The 22599-nt window shown below is 34.3% G+C and overlaps 1 protein-coding gene across 4 annotated transcripts in view; it reads left to right on the top strand.

Moving 5' to 3' along the window:
* The window catches only part of Cad88C (cadherin 88C), a 298274-nt gene that overhangs the window by 59814 nt on the left and 215861 nt on the right, over positions 1-22599 (top strand). The window contains exon 2 of one of the 4 annotated variants that reach the window (XM_035354904.2): positions 13520-13680. The exons of the other annotated variants lie outside the window; for them this stretch is intronic. The gene's annotated coding sequence lies outside the window, so the exon portion shown is untranslated. The remainder of the gene's footprint in view (positions 1-13519; positions 13681-22599) is intronic. 4 annotated transcript variants of the gene reach the window in all.

The raw sequence follows: 22599 nt of genomic DNA, 5'->3' as shown, positions 1-22599 counted from the left end.
CGATTAATTTCCTTTTTTTTATTTAAATTCAGATTTGTGGCTGCAACTCACTTGGCACTCTAATCGTGCCTACTTTCAGAACATTTACACTTTTGATACTATAGTGATAGAAGCGAGCATAGCGAAGCATCCATGCAGCACAGAAGTTGAAGCGAAAAATGACGCATCTATTCAGAGGAAGGAGTCAAAAAGTTTCAGTTTCTGAGTTAAAAAGTTTTGGTTTACAATTATTTGATTTAGCAAGCGGTATCTGCATTAAGCGTTACGTAGGATCGCATCATCAATTTGAATGACGCAGTTTAAACTTATAGCGCTATTTAAGATAAAGAGATGAAGTTCTCAACTTAAATAGAAAATAATAGAGGTTACAGCTAATTAAAATCAGAAGTTTGCTTTCATATTTTTTATCTTACACATATTAGTTGTCATGTTTTTATGCGTAGATGAAATGGAATGCATTAAATTAGTAAAGTCATCTTAGAAGACATCATCTTAGAATCATCTTAGACATCATCTTAGACATCATCTTAGAAGTAAGTAAGCAGCAGCATGGATGAGGAGTGTCTTGCCAGTAGGAAAGCGTAAGCGAAAAATGACGTAGCGATTCAGAGGAAGAAGGGAGGGAGTCAAAAGGTTTCAGTTCCGAGTTAAAAAATTTTAGTTTATAATTATTTGACTGGGCAAGAGGTATCTGCATTAAGCGTTACGGAGGATCGCATGATTAATTTGAGTGACGCAGTTTAAACTTATAGCGTTATTTTATGATACAGAGATAGTCCCCAAATTAAATGAAAAATAAAAGAGGTTACATGTATATTAAAATTAGAAATTAGAAATTTGCTTTCGTGTTTTTTATCTTACATATATATAACAAATATTTTCGGAAGCGAATTGCTTAGATACATAATTATTGAGCTTGATACATAAAGATGCAGCAGAAATCATGGCCAATACTTTTGCAGGCACTTTTAATAAAAAAAATATTAATCAGTCGTGGCCAGCACTTTTTTATTCTTATTGGAAAAAGAAACATCCTTGAACAAAAATAAAAAAATACAAAGCTTAATTAGATTAACCAGCCCACCTATTCTTAAAATTTGCTCTTTTTCAAATCTTTATAAAAATATATCCTTAACGAAAGAAAGATACGTGGCGACATGTTGGCAACGCAACAAGCGAAAGAAAAATGCGATGGTGTTACTTTAATCTTATTAGACAATTAAGCTTTTGTTTAGCAAAATTTATTATTATTATTGGCTAAAGCCTTAAGTAAGTAGCTGCTTTATTATTGCAAATTTTAATATTATTTTTGGCTCAAGCTTTATGTAAACAAATGCTTCGTGAGCTTTATATAAGTTTCATTTGACATGAACTAATTTTGAAAAGACGCACTTCAGAGAAATTTATGTTAAGTATCGTTACGCGCGTTCGAATTCGTAATGTATCGAATGCACACAGAATTGATAAACGCTCGATGAAATTTATTCCCCCCCCCCCGCGAAAAAAGTGTTCTGGAACCTTTCACACAAAAATACTTATACAGTTCTTCTTGGTAAGACAAGTACTTACCACTTTAAACTACTGAGAACGTTGAACACAAGGTAATGCTAAGGGTCTCAAAAGCGTAAACTCGCACCGTAATCTTTCAAGTTCTGAGCTGAAGTTTAAAGTAAACACTAAACTAAAACTAGAAACTGATACTCTCTCCGGTCTTATATATTTTTCCACCGTCAATCGAGAAATTTCCATTACCTTCGATTTCTCATTATTGCTGGAAAGCATACATAGTTACAGTTAAATACGGCCGGATAGAGTTACACAGAGATCTGAATTAAAAGTTGCCGAATGATCGCCAAATTTGGCGGCGACTGTAGTTATTCCTTGCCAAATATGGCGACGAATCTTAGTCACCAAAACTATCGCTTAGCTTGGCGATATCTCGCGAGAACGCCATTTACCCCTGTAACTCTGTTTTTCCGCACTCTGAGATCTTTCATATTACATTATACAAGTAACATTGTACAACAGGTACTACAATTACGTATAATTTTACTTAAATTATTTATATATACAAAATTTGTAACAGTATGTTAGTGTTCTTAGAATAGAAACGGGAAATACCCAAGAGACTTAAGGAGCTATTACAAATTAAAGTTAGATTAATATTTTACATATTCTTTACCGTACTTATATGTATGTAGTAGAAATATATAATACATAATTTTGGAAATGTCTTGTTATTTAAACTAATACTATAAATCAGTATAAAAATCACTTTCGTATAGAAGCCGCAACTCATAATATTTGTTCTACTAATAATCTCATGACCATTGAAACTGTGAAAATATTACATTAAAAAGTATGTTATTTTTAAATAAGTGTGTTAATTTTAAATAAGTATGTTTATTTTAAGTAGCTTATGCTGATAATCATTACATTGCAACAATTTTAAAAGCAAGTTAAAAACCTTTGGTTTCTTAGATTAGAAATAGATGTGGGGGGCGAAAGCATCTCTCAGAAAAATGGGAATTTCGCCGCCAAAAATGTTTCTAAATGTCGAAATAGAAAGAATCAGAAGTTTTCACTTCCATCCTTCCAAAAGAGAAACATAGTAAGATTTTCTTCCGTGAAAAGTCCCGAATTCATTGCGATGTATCTTTGGCCTATTTAATTTTTCCTTAACTGCTATTGGATAAGTAGTATTCTCATTCCAGTCTTAAAGCGTGTTTGTTTTTCATTTCCTGATGTATCCGTTTTTTAACTTCGTATCTTACCTAATACGCTAGCTTTGTTCTGCGGTTTTTTTAAATTACTTAATTTTGAGATTTAGTCAGACCGCCGACGCCGTAATTGCAAGCACCGTTGTTCAACCTCAATTTTCAAATCGCCTACTCAAAATCCTAGGCAGATTGTTGTTACTAACGCAACAACAAAGGATAATTTATTGTTACCAGCATGTAATATACTGCCGTTAACGGTAGAGTTGTAGAAATTTCATAAAGAAATTTGGTTACAAGATACAAAAGGGGAAAGACCTATTTTATGTTATTTGTGTTTGTTCTTTATATTTGATGTGTTGTTTGCAAAATTAAGCTAACGGACTTCGCTGTGAAAGTGATAAATATATTATATCTTTGAGTTAAGCTCATAAACCGGGTATAATTCTTTTCGATCTGAAACTACGCATAAATGCATGAAAGAATGAGTTAAGTGAAAAATTTTACTTTTATTTGTTCATTTGTTTGTTTTTGTTGTTGCTGAGAGCAGTGATTATATAAATTCAATATTCTGATCACAAAATTTATAGAATTGCCTAAAATATTCGAAACATGAAACAGGAAAAATCATTTGTAAAACCACTTTGACTCGAATCACGGTTCTAGACGTTCACTTAACAACGAGCGCACAGCAAAATGCCATCGTTCCTTTTAGCCTTCCTTCAGTTAAAGAACGTCTGAAGACAGCCATTTTACTCAATCCAGGTGATGATATGCTAACGTCCATTATACTTTTTAAATCGGGTTTCACTATAAAGACTATTTCTGCCTAGACGGTACAATGGTTAGTGACGCTGACTGCCGTACCAAAGAGCTGGGGTTCGAATTCCGGAGAAAGCAAGTATACTTGCAAGCGTATAGTGTCCGTGCAACAACTAAAATACACGGTCAACTAAAATACTCTCGAGTAGATGGTGGTAAGAGAAGAGGAGTGGAAGACCCTCGTACCGCACCCCAATGTGTTCTCCCTCGAATTCCATAAGGGGCAGAACCTTAGTAAATGGCAAGACCGGACGACACCTAATATGGCTGCTTGGATGCACAAGCGCCTGTCTTGCTTTAGTGTGTACCTGTGGAGGCTAGCAGAGTAAGAAACATGAAAAGTATACTACGCTGTCCCAGAAATTTCGTAACCAGAGATCTTCCAATTGTTAGCTAGCTATGAACTTAACTACTTACGCCATAATAAAATGTACAGGGGAATGCGCTAAGTCCTATATTCTGTCCTTATTTGAAAGATTCATAAATTGCACCCTCTACTGTAAAGTGTGTGTGTGTGTGTGTGTGTGTGTGTATTGAGAATACGGCAAAGCACACTAGGGCTATCTGCCTAAGGGGAGGGATGCCTTTCGTGGAGGACTTTCTAAGGGAAACTGGCTCGTATACACGTTACACATGGGGAAAACCACGAAAACGCCCATGCAGCCAGCCCGTTCGCGGGATTCGAACCTCGGACCGAACTACCAGTGTTCAGCGATTTTACCACTCGGCCGCTGGTGGGCCTCTACTGTAAAGACTGCGGTCAGTAAAGTGTGCAGTAGAAGTTAGCTTGCGACCTATACATAGAAACGGTCCTGTGCAGTATTAATATATTGCCTGAAGTTTTATTCTACTTAGTCTGTCCAATAAGTACACAAACTGAGCTAGTAGGGTGCCCTTGAGTTGAAATTAGGCCTTGTGCATTTGCTGTTCTGTTGGCAGGGGACCCAATGGACCGTCAGACCATCGAGGTTGAGCGTACAGCTAGAGACAGCTGTACCCCTTATCGGCAATGGAGATTAATGAACAGATGGAATAACGAATTAGCATCAAATTTATTGTGAAACATGGGAAAAGCTCTCGAGAAATTCATGAGATGTTGAGGGCTGCTTATGGAAATAACGCACTGATGGAAACAGCTCTTTTTAAGTGGATCAAGCGTTTCAGTGAAGACTTTAAAGATGAGGCAAGGTTAGGGCTACCATCGGCCTCTTGTGCTGATGACAATATTGAATATATGCGGCCTCTTGTGCTGATGACAATATTGAATATCTGCGGCCTCTTGTGCTTTCCGATCGTCGATTAACTGCCCAAATGACCGCTGATAAACTGAATTAAGGAAAATCATCTGGACACACAATTTTAAGAAAACATCTGCAGTTGAGAAAGTTGTGTGCAAAAATTGTGTATAAAAACAGGCACTTCAAGGTCGTAACGAACCTCCTCTCATTTACGATCGTAAAGTATGTTCTGATCACCTTTCAGATGAGGGGATTATAGCGAATTAGAAGACTCAACCACCCTCCGCAACAGTCGTTGGTGTGGTTACGAGGCAAAGCAAAAGAAAAAATGACCTTGAAAAGTCCTATTCTATAGTATAGTATGTAAGAGGAAAATTAGCTAAGCACCTAAAACAACATTAAAAATTGATAAAATTTAACATCCTGTTATTTTTATTTTACCTTCAGAATTATCCACTTTTGGTAGTATGAAAAGTAGGGTAAAAATTAAAGACAACTTACTAGTTATTAGTTTTTACTTATCACTGCATTTTTATTTCCAGTAATTGACGGTTGCTCACCAGATTAAAAAAGTAAATAATTAAATTACAATGAAGTAAGGTTGTTTTGGATCTTATTTTTATACATATGAAAAATAAGGTTGTTTCAGACATTTTATACTAAAAAGCGGAACTTTTTTAGGCATAGAACTATACCACATCATTTAATCGCTTTAAAGAACATATTCAATATTTTCTTTGAATTCAATATGATTACAATGTGATTTGAGTTACAATATGATTTAATCGCCCATCTGTAATCACTGCTAAAGCCATTTACCCAAAATGGCATTGATAATAATTGCTGATTTATGGTAGCTTCTGTCAGCGTTAGCGATAGAAAATTCGAAGATAGTCTCGGTTCAGTCTTAAAATTATTTCATTCTTTCTTCTGGGATAAAAGAAAAAAATCTGTTTTAAAATAATGCATTTAATATTATAAAACAGTGTCCATGGTTTTAAATAAATCTAGATTTCCGTGACAAGATTAATTTGTGTTTAGTTTTTCCTATATGATTGAGAAATTTTAAATTATCCGATGGATTCATGCAAATTTTATTACATGCTCTTTAAACAACTTCCTTTTCCTTCACAGGAATCCTTCCAACTTGCAATTATTGAATAGTTGTCAATTGCTAACCCTTTCTTTGAAGACAGTCGTCCGTCTATTGTTTGTGCCCACTTCTGATGCAATGGCCTTGATTATGTCAAACCATGGTAGATCTTCCCCAGCATGTTCATTGTATTTATCTATTCGTCACTTTCGAAACAAAGTAAATTACTCAAAATTAGCTCTAACTCTGTCCATGGATTCATTTCATTACCTGGAAAACTATTCGCTTTGCTGCAGAAGAATAAAAGAAAAAGAAGCAATTTTTCTTTTCTTTGCCGAACAATAACAGATCCCCTTGAATTGAAATTTTGCAAATTTTCCTTTCTACTTTTGTGAACTTTGACTCATAACAGAGGATGCATGGTGTAATTGGTCAGCTGTGCTTACGTGACACGTGACTTGTTTTAACACATCCGGGATGAAATTTTGTCCAAATGCATCTTTGAGTATTGCCAGGAAGAATCGCGTCTTTCATCACCTGTACTTTGAATTCGGGCTAACTTATAACAGCTGTGCAAATATATTAAACAAAGGAGTTCTGCTTAAACTGCGCTTCCTGGTAAAATGAAGTTTTTATGTGCCATTTTCCCGTTCAGTATTCCTTTTTGGATATAGGACGATCAGAATTTTCTGATGCCAATCTGAAACAAAGTAAATTTTAACGAATGCGATTCAAAAATGGAAAAAAAAAACTTTCATGCATAATACTGTTTGATCTCACATAACAAATCTGAAAATCCATATTCTAGTGGTAATATTTAACATGAAAGAAGAAAATGACTAGGCAGTCAGAAATATAACAGCCTTGAGATTTTACGTAGTTTGCTATTCGTGTTTTCGTGAAGAATATTTTTTTCCTTTTATTTATTTTATTTTATTTTTTTCCTTTTATTGTACACATTTGTATTATGGAAAATGCATTCTGTATTACTGCTCTTTTTCCAATAAGCAAAAACATTGTTAAGTTATTTATTTAAAATATTTTTCAATAATATGTTTAGTCTGAAAATGTAAAAATCTTGATTTATTTTATCATTCTAGCTCCATTCTTAAATCATAGTTATATAGTTTTTTTCAGTTGCTGCAAATTTGTTGCAATCACCATACTCACAAATGTTGATTTTTAAATAAATAAGCTAGTCCTCCTCAAACAGTTGTTTATAAGGATGCACTACCTAGTCCACTACATGTTAAGAAGTCAGTGATTGACAGCTTAAAAAATCGATGATGAAAGTATTCGTCACCATTTTTTGGAAAAAGTTATTTTAAAGAAATAGTATTTAATTTGCATCTAATTACAATATTTTTACTCGGTTTACATCTAATTTTCGACTATAATATATTGTTCTCCTCTTTCGCTAGAACTTACTTTGGTTCTGTAGAAGAGATGCAGAAAATTATGGCCGTTCGTCTTATTTATATATTTTTTCATATTTTCCCCGCATATCTTTTTCTAATTTAATAAGAGAATAATAAACTAGGAATATAAACTATTTTAAACAACAATCAATTAACTTATTTAAATAAAATACAAATTTTATGGACACATTAAGAAAAGAAAAAAAGTAAAATCGTTAAATATTACTTAGTATTTACTCTCTAAACTATTACTGCTTTTACCCTGAGAAATGGCAACTATTTTATCACTTGTCCCACTTTTCCATCTGCGTAAAAGGGAAAGTTTGTGCTCGTAAAACAAAACTCTACAACTACGAATTGGAATCCCTTTGTTCCAGTTGGCGCCAAATATAGATTCTTTTGTTGTTGCCAGTTGCTAAACCATAAAACGCCCATTCGAACAGACGATTCATAGGGCAGGGGAACTAAAACATGCGACATAAAGCAAAGCAACAAAACGCGAAGAATTTGCGGAAACAATCTGGTTTTGTATCGGAACTCAGAGTAAAACGTCAGAATGACAAAAATTAAAAAAAATCAGACATTTGTCCGTATGCAAATGAGGCGGATGCAGTGACGTCATATAGCTCTGCCACCTTCGATAGTTTTACCTGAAGCGTAGCTCCGGTAATAAGAGTGTGAGACTTTTTGTAATTTAAGACAGTTGTTTTCCCTCACTTATTGTTACTTGGTTTGTGAGAAACTCGATTCTGCATAATGACCTGAAAAGTAGTTTCATGAAAAATTACATGAGTAATTAGACGGAATTGTTGAATAATCTTTTTAAAGGCTCTTACCATCTTTTTATGACACTCCCCCGGGAAGTCGACACAGGTATAACTTGTGAAGCTACTAGCTAGGTTCTGTACTTAGGCAGTTTCGACCACGGGGAGTATACAATCAGTTTTTACAGGATTAGAACGTCCGTTACCTTGTATAAAGATTTAAAAATTGAGTATATGGATGGGTACCTGCAGCTTACGAACGAAAAATTCTTTGCTAAATGCATACACCTAAACTCTTTAAATGTTTTTAATTATGAAATTCTGCAAGAAGACCACTATGTTCGCCCCCTCGCGGCTCACCTCACCCGGGACTCTAATTTCCCCACCTAAATACTGTATTGTATATAGTATAGATAGTTGTATAGCTGTAATTTCATTACTAGCATTTTATTTTATTTTGTTTCATTTACTTATTTTGTATCATTTACTCGGCATTATACTTTGTGTATTCTCTCTACTTTCACATGTTATTTTTCATGCAGTATTAGGTTCACACCTCGCCCTATTTTGCTTCTGCATTTTACGACTCCATTTGCTTCACTGGCCTTGTTATTGTCGACCACACCCCTTTCCACCCCCTTTGTCCTCCCTTGGGATACCACGGTCGTGTAGCATTCGCATTATGTGCCATATAGGCAAAATTCCTGTTATTGAGCCGGACACGTTGTGCTGCCGCGCAATATCCCGCCATAAAATTCTCGGATCCATAGAACCTTCGTTCATTCGGGGTAGGTTCAAGCTCGGCAGGTACCGTCGTAATGATACTGTCTTTTCTGTCCTAAGGTTGTGGTGTTACTGCATATTAAATACTCAAGGTTGTCCTTGAGTTTTTGGCCTGGTTGGTGGACTCGGTGAAATGGTTGCAATCGTGGATGACTGCTTATTGACGACAGGTGAGCGCCTGGTTGTCGCAACACTGTATACAGCTCATACGCTCTTTGCTGTCTTCTCCCTCGGAGCGCTGAGTTAGACACTTGCTATGACTCAGATAACAGTGGCGGCTGGCATGGTGACCTGTGCCACCCAACTTCGTTCTTTCTGCCTGGGAAGCTTGATGTTAGTAGACCGGTTACTGGTTTTACGTTTCACCATGGCTTGCCTTTCGTCTCTTCGGCCCGATCAGTGGGGCCGACGGCCCCTTTTGATCGCGTATGAACTGTTGGAGCAAATCTATGTATGGACATCATAATCTATGTATGGGATCAAGAGCCCTGGGTTCCAGCGAACTGTCTTTTTATGACAGCAAACAATAATTTACTTTTTTTACCTTTCCATATTGTAGATTCTGTATTATCAAAATGTTTTTCAAACTAGTGAAATGTGTTTGAGTCATTTGCACACAGATTTGTTTTCCGTTGTAAGTCAACAAATAAGGTTATGTAGTAGCCTAAGGATAGCTTAAGAATGTCATGGTGGCCTAAAGATATGAAATGACGTGCAACGTTATAGGTATAAGGACAGCAGTGAGTTCCATAAAAAATTCGAGTAAAGACCGAAAGGTTATTTATATGTATTATAAAAAGATCTGCTATGATTTATTTTAGAGAAAACCTGCATGAGATACTGGAACCGCCTTTTGTAAAAAAAAAAAAAAAAAAAAAGGATATATGACATTATGTTATTAAGTCGATTTATGGTTTGAAAATTATGTTCCTATCAAGACTTATAATTCATAAAATCATTGGATGCCCGATATTCATGTCAATGGGAGAAGTAAATAATTTTTCTTCTTAAATTTTGTAAGAAGGTGCCCAGAGCCAAACCACTGACCCAGGTTTGAAGCTCAAATAAGTCTTCGAGGAACACAGCAACTCGAAGTATATCGAATTGTCTTCTCGAGGAAATGGTGGCAGCGGGAAAAGTACAAAACGTCGGATTTTGTTCCTAAGTGCATTCGCGAATGTGGAGCTGATCGTATTGTCGAAGTTGCTGTCTAGGTACTTGGTGCGATAATACTGAAAGTCGTATTGTCGTCACAGATACCTAAACTTTTTGGCAAATTATAAGGGCACAGTGCAACCCACTCCTAACTGTTCTCGAAGCCATTTTAGTCATCAATCCAGGCATGATTATAACTATAGAAACAGATTTTACAGGAAAGATTCAAGTAGTTCATAAACCCTTTCTTTCTAATTTTGAAGTTTTTCAACTGAGATTTTTGAGTTACACTGAAAATGTTGAATCTCGACAAAAAGAATCACTTCTTAATAACGCTTCTAAATACTTTTGGTTTTCGAACTGGCACGACAGTCGAGTCGACAGAATTTTAACCCATGATGTAAATATCAAAATAACATTCCTTAAACAATTTTTCCTTTTTGTTTTAATATTTAATTTAATATGTTCTAATATTGCACCCTCTAACTTATTTTTTTATATCAGGCAAGTAACTCGCCTGCCCCTCGGCATGAATCTGACAGCTAAGATATTTTTATAAATTATAATTTCTTACAAAAGGTAGTGAAGAAATATATATGAAATGGTAAAATATGTTCAGTTAAATGTTTTCGGTTGCTCAGAGGAAAGGTAGATAATCTTCTAAAACCTTCTATAACTCTCCAAAATTTTGAAGAAATTTCCATGATTGTAATTCAGGGCATGTATTTTATCTAACATTATTGAAATCACTCTGTCTATAAAATGTCAGCTACAAGGTTAATCTAACTTATGAACAAACAAGATTGCTTTATACGTCATGAATTCAAGCATGGTTCTCGGCGAAAGTAGTGGAAATTTAGTGCATATTGCTAAAAAAGGATATGATCTCTTAGAAGATATTGAAGAAATGGTTCATTTCTGGCAGGACAGTAACAATCGTTCTGATAAATCTGATCATAAACTTCAAGCACAAGAACAAATTCATGCACTTGTTTGATAAATGTATGAAGACATCTGCGTATGCTTAAGCACTGAAATATTTATGTCTATAAATTCGATTTAAAAATTTTCTTGCCACTGTGTTGCATGATATTATTGACAAGATAGGTCTGACGAAAGTAAATGAAAGAATAGCTTCACAAGGTTTGACCAGAATAATATCTTTGGAGGCAATCTCTTGACCAACCTGTTTACAAAGGTAAATCTGACAAGAGTAATGATAAATTTCTCATTTTCTGAAATATTCTGGTGTATTACAGAAGAGAAGCAAGTATTTCTTGAAGGGAATGCTATATGAAACATGGGACACATGTTGGCGATTTATCTAGTAAAGGAAAAAAAGGCTAGATGTTATAAAGTTTAATAGTTTATAATTATGCAATTAATCGTAGTTCTAAAGTGCGTTGCTTAATAATTAGACAGTAAGTTCTAAAGTCCGTTACTTAATAATTTTTCAGACGTGCAATAAATTTCAAAATTAGGTTATGGTCTTAAAAAATCTGGAAGAGCGATTGAAATAAGTTAATATGAGTTTATCAGTGACAGCTTAATAATGAAATTTGGTTTTCTAAATCTTTTGCAACCATTTGGCCTGTTCATAATATTTTAACTTTTCTACTTAACACTGTTTGAAAAGGCACCTCTCAATCACATATTTCAATCGTGCATCCTGTGCACAGTTTTCCATAATGCAGTTTATGATATTATGCATTCCCAGAGATTACCAGCTATCCCATCAAAAGAACTAAATATGATGCACTGTGTCGTACATTTTTTTTATCCGCTCTCTGTTATCATTTTTTCAGTCCTTTCCAATCAAGCTTGACCATTCAAATACTAGCACCTTCAAACCTATCAATCAAAGCATTTTTTGCCATGGTTCAACTGTGATTGCAATGCAGGTCATTGGTTTCCGTCCGTCCTTTCATAAAACTTCGTGAATCATTCTCCTCACGTACTGGTGTCGTCTATACACACAATTTCTTATTTGCTACGTATTCATTACTCTTCCAACACACCAATTTTCAATGAATTTTTATATAAGGAGTTTAATTTATACAAATCTATACTACATTTCGAATTTAATTGCTGGATTATATTTCAAGCTGCATCTTCAGTTTTTATTGCTGTAAACAGTTTACTATTTATTTAAACTCACTTTATATCCTATACTTTTTTTTTCATCTGAATAACATGTTGAGCTGTCAGAAGCAGCCCTGACTCCAACCCTTCTTCACGACCTAAGCCATCATTATATTCGACACTCTGCATATATTAAATCTATTAATAATTTAAAGCGACATATATCTTTATTTAGATGTCACTCATGAAAACAGTTCAACTGATGCCTCTAAAAATTGGTGGTTGCGTAACTGGTCTACACAGGCTGCCGGGCCTGATTAAAAAGGAAACATAAATATTTCCTTCTAATCAGGAAGTCGCCATTTCTTCCAGAACTTTATATTTTCATGCATCCAGCATTTATTTTTATAGATATATTAAAGTTCACATGTCTGTTATTAAAAAGCATAATACATAAATGGCTATTTGTGTTAATGTTATGTATTAATTTAGAGAAAGCCAACGTAATTTCGCATTATATGGAGCTTTATTTTATTTCTTTCGTGTAAGCCAACGGGCAGTGCTTTTAATTTACAAAAAGAAGATAAGATATTTTGCAAAACCCAACGCATGTGGAATCTGTTGAATTCAGAGGTGAGTTCAAAATAAATTTAAAAAAAAAAAAAACTGTGCGTAACAGAGGTGTATATATTTGCATCGGAATCGTCGTTTTTTGAAGGCCGTTGCATTAGCATTGGGGTACGAAGTGACCTCTAGTGGAGAAAGGCGGAGGGCATTGTGTTAAGGGAATTTAGGTCTCTGTGGCGATTCTATTGTCCCCAAACTAATGTCTGGGTCACGTGGCCTATCAACTGCAAAGGTCAGGCTCGCCAACACCATAGTTTCCTGGTCTTTCACGCTGTTTTTTAATTCATTTTCATTTTTTGTTGCTTCGATCGGAAATTTTTCAGTGACGCATTTCGCAGGTCTTCATACTCGAATTACTGTTACCAATGAGAATCATATGAATAGTTAAATGAAATTATAGATGGTACTAACTATTCATTGTTATAGTACATCTCTACGTTGAAATACTATGTGTGCTATAACAGGCTTGGCTATGCCTTAGAATTATTAAGTGAGGAACTACCTTAACTTAATAAGCCATTTAATTTAAATAGTCTCTCTTACATCATACATTTCGTCTATTACAAATTGCCTTCTTAATATATATATAAATTCTCATTATTGCTCAAGTCTATAAAATCAATTAGTGATTTAAATTATCTATTTATTAGCGAATCTGTTAGGTATATCATTAAATTTGTACTTGACTCATATGTAATGTAATGCAATTAATTGTATCACTGATGTGAAGTTTTCCAGCACGCGTAAATGATTTTATTATATTAAATATCTTTTTAATTTTTTGAGACAGTTTACTGATAAGATATTTGTTTCTTTTCAGGTAAAATTCTTTGCACTTATGTCTTTGAAAGCATATGATACCCGTGATTTTCTTATATACTGCTGAAGCATGGAGTAGACAACCGCCTCCAGACTTTTTTATTCTTTGTATCTAAAACCCTGACATTCAGCGTGTTATTTCGTCTACTTGTAAATTTAAAGGTAAGCTTTCATTCATTTTACTGTAATTTTGAATGTGTAAATCGAGAGTGCGATTCCACTGAAATATTTAATAGTGTAGAGTTATTATGTTAGTTTGAAGCATGAGATGTGAAAAATGTGCAATGCCCTCGCCGGGATTCGAACCTGAACCTCTCGAATACGTGCCGAGTGTGCTACTGTTACACCACGAAGGCATGCTGGAAGAAGAGAGAAAATACCTTATAATAAAAGAAGAAAATTTAATCGATATATTAATAACATGTCTCTCTTCTAAAATTTTACATTAAAAAAATAAAAAGGGAAATTTAAAGAAGTAAGAGTGAGTGAATCTGACTTAAAATTAAGGTGTTAAAACACTTAAAACTCGTTTCAGTTATAATTAAATAATGGAAACTTATTTATGAAATACAACAGTATTTGTTTACAAAATCCTCCTTTTTAGTGTTTTTTTTTTTTTTTTTTTTTTTTTTTAATATAATCAGAATTTTGCACACGTGAGTTAATTCACAATTTTCCAGCTTAGTGTTGACGGAAAAAATTTCAGTGATTACAGGCGCACTAAACTTTGTTCATATGCCAATGATGTTGCGGGTGCATGAAATATTATTATGCAAATTTTACCTTAATCCAAATAATCCAGTCTAAAGTTCTGGCTTCTGAGGAAGCTTTCAAACCATGAATTAGCTATTCCAGTTTCCACGGTCAACTTAAAACCATTGGCTTCATTTTCACCTGTAGAACAGTAGACATCCAGGTAGGTGAGCATACGTGAATGTGCAACTAACTCAGCGATATGATTGACCGGATGACAGATTGTGTTTGCGTCTCTTTGATTGGTCGGTTCTTATACCGTCGTGACTCAAAATTGAAAATTTAGAATATTTAGAGAAATCCTTATACTACCTATTTCGTGACGTAGCTACGGCTAGTTGCCAAGCAACGGAAGTTTGGCTTGGGCTAGTTGCGACAGCAAAGCCTTTAGTTCCATTAGATTTGTTCTGATTCCACCATAATAAAGTATCTTGGGGATCATCATCTGGTTCTCTAAAGTTTTCAGATGAACTAGTCTCCTTTCCAGCTAAGAAAATATTTGGGGATGTGATTTCAGAATCAACATAAAATCGATAGCCTGTCTGAGGACGCACGATAGATACAGCAACTCAAAATACGGCGTCGACTCTTTGCATTACCATAAAAAATAATGATTTAATCAAAATTTTCTTTTTGGATTATGTAACGTGGCTAATTATAAGCTTCCGTTAACTACGGAGTTGTCAGTTTTAAATGGTGTAGGTCCTCTGCTTTTATCTGTAAGCCAGTGTCGAACATACGATCGATTGAGTGTGGCCAGAAAAAAATATACATTTTGATCGTCATTATGTATTTTCTCCCTCCTTCCAGCATGCCTTCGCGGTATTACAGTTTGCACACTCGGCCCGTATTCGAGAGGTCCAGGTTCGAGTCCCAGCGAGGGCATTGCTCGTTTCTCATGTCTTCTGTTTCAAAAATAACGAATGACTCTACAATTATATTGATGTCGATTCCATGTTCATGCAGGTTTATAGGTGAAAACTTTTGCAAATCTCATGTTTGGCTCATATCAAAAAATATGTTTTCGTTTCTGTGTATTACTATTTCCACGGCCTAAAGGCAGCCTTCTGGAATTTCTTATTTAATCCTGTATTTATCGGCACCAGATTTCATCTCGCTTCTCTAGTAAGACGTTGCAGGGTTTCAAATCATACTGTAACGTCCCTGTATAATTTATAAAGAAACATTTATTTAAATCATCCCTAAGCAAGTTATTCAAACTGCAGACGTGGTTTTTTTTTTTTTTTTTTTTTTTTTTTTTTTTCAATTTCTTGCGTAAATTGCAGTTCTCACATTTAACATAAAGTGTGCTTGACGTAAAGTAATCGTTAATTACCCTCAAACTGCGGTGAAAGTTTTTATTTGAAATCAGAGAGTTACTGAATTTTGTCAGTTATTGACAAACAATAAAGTGTTGTTATACTAATATTAACAATAAACCATTAGTAAAAAAAATATTAAGAAAAATATACGATGTAGACATATGACTTCCTCGTACGGCCTATTAAATTATACACATTTTTTGCTGAACTTCATTGATTTTATTTCCTCTAATTTCACTAGAGGTATATTTCTAATTCAATCAATTAAGTTCTTACTTCGCAGCAAGGCAAAAATACATAAAAACTCAATCATCATTAAAATTGTAAAATACAGAAAAACCTAAAACACTAAATACAGTTAAAAACAATTTTTACAGCTAAAATTAGAGATTTTACTAAAAAAAAGAGCCAATTTGGTCGACGAACTCCTCCTTTTTTACCGATCTTTATCGTACGAAAATCAAAAGGGGAAAATTACGCGAATAATTTAATTTCCGAAGAACGCGGTTAAAGTTAAAACACAACGAATAAAGTATTCATGGATAAATTACCGGTTGCTATCAAAATATTATTTATTTAAAAGAAACCTGCACTGTGCTAAGAATACATAATATTAAAATTGTAATATCTAATAAGATACCTTCATTTTTCCCTGCCCTGTATATTGAATCTTGCCCACTGTTACGGTTGTCAACTGTTACTCCCTATGCTTCAAATCATTTAGTGCTGCTAGAACAGTTGTCTCTGCTATCTGCTATAGCTCGCATATCCTCGGTATCGTCTCCGTTAATGTTCAATCTGGTTTTCCCATACGCAATGATCTTCAGAACCATCAAGAGCAGTTGGTATCCCGCGTTTTCTTGAAACTCTTCATTATTATTGCACTGTCAATCAGTATTATTGCTCTGTCAATCTGTTTTACTGCACTGTCAGTCAGTATTATTGCACTGTCAATCAGTATTATTGCTTTATCATGCACCCAAAATTGCGCTCACTATGTGAACGTATCCATTATAAAATTTAATTGAGCTGGCTTTCTGAACGCCTTGAAAAAGGGGGAAATTAAGCGAATATTTAAAACGTTTTCATAACCTTGTGCCCAAGAAGGCAAAATACATGACGGAGAAAAATAAGTATGTAAATGCGGTAATATTTGATGTTTCCGAGTCAGTTCAGAGCTTTGTGAAAAACAGATTTACATTTTAATAGCTTAAGAATTTTAACATTTCATATATTTATAGCTTGTTATCCTAACGATTTATGTTCGAAATTCCAGAATTTGTATTCTGCTATCACGGCAATCGTGACCATGAGCTTAGGCACGCACGTTTCGAATCAGTATACTAACTAAATACAGTAGACAAACACATGGTTCCTAAATAATTCTTTACCATTTTTTTTTTTTTTACTCATTTTCTCTTTTTACCTTGCTCATTTCCAAGAAAGACAGACTAAAGAAATATAATAAAATATTATAACTGTTCAAAATGATAAAATTCAACAAATGAGTTAAAATATGTTCTTGAATCCCATCAGGTACTTGGGCTGCCAGTGGAGACTCCTTCATAAGAGTGCCCGATCAAAAAGATGCCCGAACAAAAAGATAGATCATAAGAGTGCCCGATCAAAAAGATGCCAGCACACTTGTGCAAGTTGGCCAGTGTTCTAAAAGATGGAAAATGTTCGCACCTTTGTGTAGTTTGGCCACTGTTCGAGAAGACAGGAATCTTCATAAGAGTGTCTTACCATTAATGCAGATCCAGTCTTGTGCACAGCAGTTACTAACTTGAAAAAAGTAACCTTCATTAAAGTGCAGGCACTTTCAGGCCAAGATACACTGCGAAAAAAAATGGACAGTTCTATATCTTCCGTTTTACTGGGCAATTCAAATTCCGTTTTTCATGTCTCGAAAGCGCGACTTGGGATATATATTAGATTTATATATAACATTGTTTCGTTATATATAGCATTTTTAAAAGGGGATCCCTGACATAAAGGTGCTCTTATGAAGGTTGTTTTTAGTCCAAAGGGATTTGAATCCCGAAGGACTATTAGTTTCGTTTTGGCATTTTGCGTCGGACGGATAAATGTCGGTTCACTTTTCAAACTGTTGCCATAAAATGTTAGAGCCCTGCATTATATTTGAAGAAATTAAATAATGAAAATCTGCGTAAATGTATGTATATTTCTCACATTGTCATAAAATAACGGTACATAGAGTCATCGAATTTTGAATAACGTAATCCTCCAACCAATATGAGCATGTGGAAGACCAAATTTGAAATTTGAAATTTGTTTTATGATAGATTTCCTACTTTTTAAAACTTTGACGAATTTTTGATTAACAAACTCAAGGATTTCAAAGCGAGCAATGGCAACGTTGTGCAGAAAAAACATTTTTATCTCCAGCGCGTGAGTCTCTGTATCGGAAATTCTAAAGATATGCTCGTTTTAAAACTATTTTGCGATATTGCTGTTGCACTGGATCTTATGGTTTAAGTGCGAGGAACATGATATTTAATAAAGAAAGGTAACACACAAAATGTTAAAAAACGCCCCTTTGGACGTAATTTAAAATCTGAAACATTTCAGTTTTTTTTTTTTTTAAATTTCATTTTTTTTTTTCAGATTTTAAACTGTTCTTAAAGGTGCAGAAATTTATGCAATAAACGTTTTTATTACGGGGCTCAATTTGACACTTTTATAAAGGTTTCGAACAGTGGTCGACCTGCAAAAGGGTACTGGAACCTTTCCAACAAGGCACTGTTATGAATATGTCCCTTCGATCACTTCATTTGCACTTTTATGGATACTGAAAGGATTCTCATATTTTGCCGATAGACTGAAGCCGCGAATCCCTATTAGCTCTCATCCAAACTCTGTTTCCGTAACTTGAAATTCTAACTGCTTTAGAATTAATTCGCATTGGTAGTTACAGTCTTTCTATCATAAGAAAAGCTCTCACCAGTTAGTCTGCAGCTGTCCGTTGCCGTAGAAACGAGCCTTGACCTATTTTCCGTAGGGTTGTCTTGAAGATTTACTTTTCACTTTGCCATCTTGGCGCACTTAGCAAACTTTGTTCCCCCCTCCCATTTGAAATTTACTAGCCCTGTTGCTATGGCGACCGCCGCCCGTAGACACTGTGACGGGAGCTGTTCTTCTCGTAGACAGACAGTAGCTGCAGTGTGCATTAGTGACTATAGCTTGCGTAATCGCCCTTAATTATCGGCCCAAAATTCAAAATAAATTTTTATAGTCCGTCATGATATCTACATGTATTTTTACACATATTTTCCATGGAGAAGGCGGTAATCGTTTGAAAAAATTTTAGCATTTCAATTCAGCACTAAATTACTCTATTTTTGGAACTCTTTTTTGATGTAAATTTATTAATCTAAGATGATGTGGGGATAAAGATTTTTGCCTAAGAACCTCGTAATTGACACTTCTTTGATCATTGATCCTTTCTACGTTATCGAAAAACATAGTTGTTTTAGCCCCTCATTTTCCTATCTGACGCCCCAAAGGGTCTGTTCCCTCAGGTTTTGGCCTTGTATCAGCGGAAGGCGTTATTTTCATTATTTACGCAGAAAAATATTTTTACCGTTATTTCCATTTTATACGTACTGTATACGTGTGAATAAAAGTAGGCGTTATTTTCATTATTTACGCAGAAAAATATTTTTACCATTATTTCCATTTTATACGTACTGTATACGTGTGAATAAAAGTAACTAAATCAAGTCTTCAAGTTGCAGGTTAAAGAATAAGCTAAAATTTTCTATACATTTACATCTATAACAATATTTTAATGTTGATAATGTTGTACTATTTTTTCCTATATTCTTACATTGCACATAATTGAAAAATATAAATGATCTAAAACAGCAAAATTGGCTTTATTTTACAAGTAAATGTTCAGATACTGCTTCCCACTGTTGATGTCGAGAGGCAGTTCTTATAATTTCAAACTAATTACTTTTCAATGTTCATGAATATCTTCACAATTTAATAAATCATTCGAACCAAAAGTTCTCTATCCACTCCTTTTTTTTAATAGTTCATATATATATACTTTGTCCTTGCCCCCTCATAAAGTGACGCATCTTTCTGCTATTATGACAGCACTTTACACTTTTTCTTTCGGATTCCATTTTCAAAATGGTAGTTGTTAATGGTTTTGAAGTTATAATTTCATAAACCATATCTTCTGTGTTGCTGTACATCAGGGATGTCAAACTCATAGGTACACTTGGGCCAAACAAACAAGGTTTAACTTTAGGCGGGCCGCAAAAAAAAAAAAAAATCAATATTCATAGAAACGTAGATTTATTTCGAATAATACAATAATAAATATATATATATATATATGTAAGATAAAAATGTATGAATCAGAATTATAATATAACTATAAACATTAATTCCTCCTCTCTATTCTAAAATCGTAATAACTTATCTGCATTGCGTCATTCAAATTAATCATGCGATCTTATGTAACCGTTAATACCAGATGCCTCTTGCCGACCAATCACCGAATTGTAAACCAAAACTTTTCTCTTCGCGTGCTTCCATCTTTCATAACTACGCACTTCAGCTTTTGCTCTCTACCGTGCTAAAATGTAATTTCGCTGGCTTGCTTTCTATCCCAACAATATCAAAAATGTAAATCTTCTGTGGAAAGGCACAACTAGAGTGCCAAGTCATCTGTGGCCACATAATGTCAATTGGAAATAAAAATCGCTTCTACTGCCAAGTTTTATTTACGAAGTCAACACATTAGCTTACGACGCAATCAGATTACTTCCTCTTCAATATAGGATAACTACGCATCTACAGTATTCCGTCAGTTTCCTTTTGCTTTTATTATGACATATATATATATAGATATAGATATAGATATATAGAAAAGAACAAGAAAATTTACGTCCTGATACTTGACATCTCTTCTCTGCTATTATCTTTCCTATTTCGGGAGAAATTTTGTTTGCAGTGATAACTTTCAACGCTGACCCAAGGTGAGCATCATTAATACGGTTTCTAATAGGAGACGTATTACCTTCCATGACTGAAAATAACTGCTCGCACCGATAAGTGCTACCAAACATGGAAATAATTTCATATGCAAATTTTCGAGTATTTTCAAACCTGGCTGGTAAATATTTGTAAAATTCAGGCACGCCCACTTCAATGAATTTTGCTTTCAAATTTGAGTTGCATTGAATCTCGATCACCTCCATTTGCATATGGCTGGGTACTGAGTCAATACTTATTGAGAAAATCGACGAAAACAAAAAAAAAAAAAAAAATTTGTTTTCGAGAGTACTAAAATCATTAAAACTTGGTTTAAATTCAGTTGTTAAATTTGCAATTTTTTCTGCGTATTTTTGATACGAACAAGTATCATCTAAACTTGATTTATTCATGCTGCACGTCGGGAAGTGCGTCAGATCTTCATTTTTAAGTTGTTTTTCCCAAAGAACTAGTTGATATTTGAATGCTTTAATTATGTCAAACATGTTCGTAATGATATGATCTTTTCCTTGTAACGATAAATTTAAATCGGTTAAGTGTTTGGTTATATCAACCAAGAAAGATAAATCTTGTATCCATATTGGATCGTAAAACAAACTTACGTCTTGATTTTTCGTTTTTAAAAACTGACATATTTCTTCTTTCAAATCCCAGAATTGTTTGAGAATCTTGGAGCAAGATAACCAACGTACCTCGGTATAGTAGGACAAACCCGAATATTCACTATCTAACTCACTTAAGAAAGCAGTGAATTGACGCTGATTTAAACCTCGAGATCTTATAAAATTTATAACTTTTTTTATATATGACAAAACATTCTCCATATTTATTACTTTCGTGCATAGAACTTATTGATGTATAATACAATGCATATGATGAATGTTTGAACTAAGTTTTTTCCTTAGTAATGCTACGAAGCCCTTGTTTTTCCCGGTCATTGATGGAGCGCCATCTGTAGCTACAGAATTTAATTTTGCCAAAGGTAGACTGTATTTCTGCAGAAGTCCAAAAACACAAGTAAATATATCTTCTCCTGTTGTAGTACCAGGCATCGGTATTAGTTCCAGTAATTCCTCAAAAATGTGAAAATTCTTGTCACAAGAACGAAGAAACACTGCTAATTGAGCTTTGCCACTAATGTCCGTGCTCTCGTCACAGGCAATGGAGAAACTTTTGAAACTAGATGATTTTGCTTTGATCTGATCACTTAAATTCGCTGCTAAATCAGTAACTCTTTCCGCAACTGTATTTCGAGACAATGAAATTGATTGAAAAGCCTTCACATTTCCAGGACAAACAATTTCTCCAGCTTTCATTAGGCATTCCTTGATGAAATCACCGTCAGTAAAAGGCTTCGAATGTTTAGCTATCAACTCGGACAAGGCGTAGCTTCCATGTACCGCCGCTTCACTTTCTTGCAATACTTTACTAAACACGGACTGTTGCTTTTTCACTCCTAACTTGAGCTCTTTCAACCTTTCTTCTCTCATTAATCCTTCGTAATTGTTATATTTCGATTTGTGTTGTTCGTAATGACGTTTAATATTATATAACTTTGGTACATTAATAGTATTATTACATATCAAGCAGATTATCTTATCATTTATTTCACAGCAAAAGTATTCTAATTCCCATTTTACTTGGAATATTCTATGTTCGTCAGCGATTTTTCGTTTAATTTTACTACCACTTGGTTTTGATATAGACATACTGAATACAAAGGGCTGGAATAAACACGGTTAACGTTAAAAAGTTAATAAAAATTTATTCTTTCCACAAGAGATAAATCAAAATGCTGAAATATTTCTTCAAAAATATTCTAACAATATCACAAAATGTCAAACGTTTAGCAAAAATCAATTCAAAACAGATAAACTAATTCTATCTCACAGCGAAATCGCTACAAATCAATCACAGCATTAAGTAAACAAACAGTTCGCTAGAACTACAGCTACTACTGAGATGAGTTGTTTGT

The sequence above is a fragment of the Stegodyphus dumicola genome, chromosome 8 (assembly GCF_044657685.1).
Source record: "Stegodyphus dumicola isolate Sdum_Otavi_A_Nest chromosome 8, ASM4465768v1".
Taxonomy (NCBI): domain Eukaryota; kingdom Metazoa; phylum Arthropoda; class Arachnida; order Araneae; family Eresidae; genus Stegodyphus; species Stegodyphus dumicola.
Note: the sequence above shows the minus strand (reverse complement) of the source record. Positions and strands in the feature narration are given on the sequence as shown.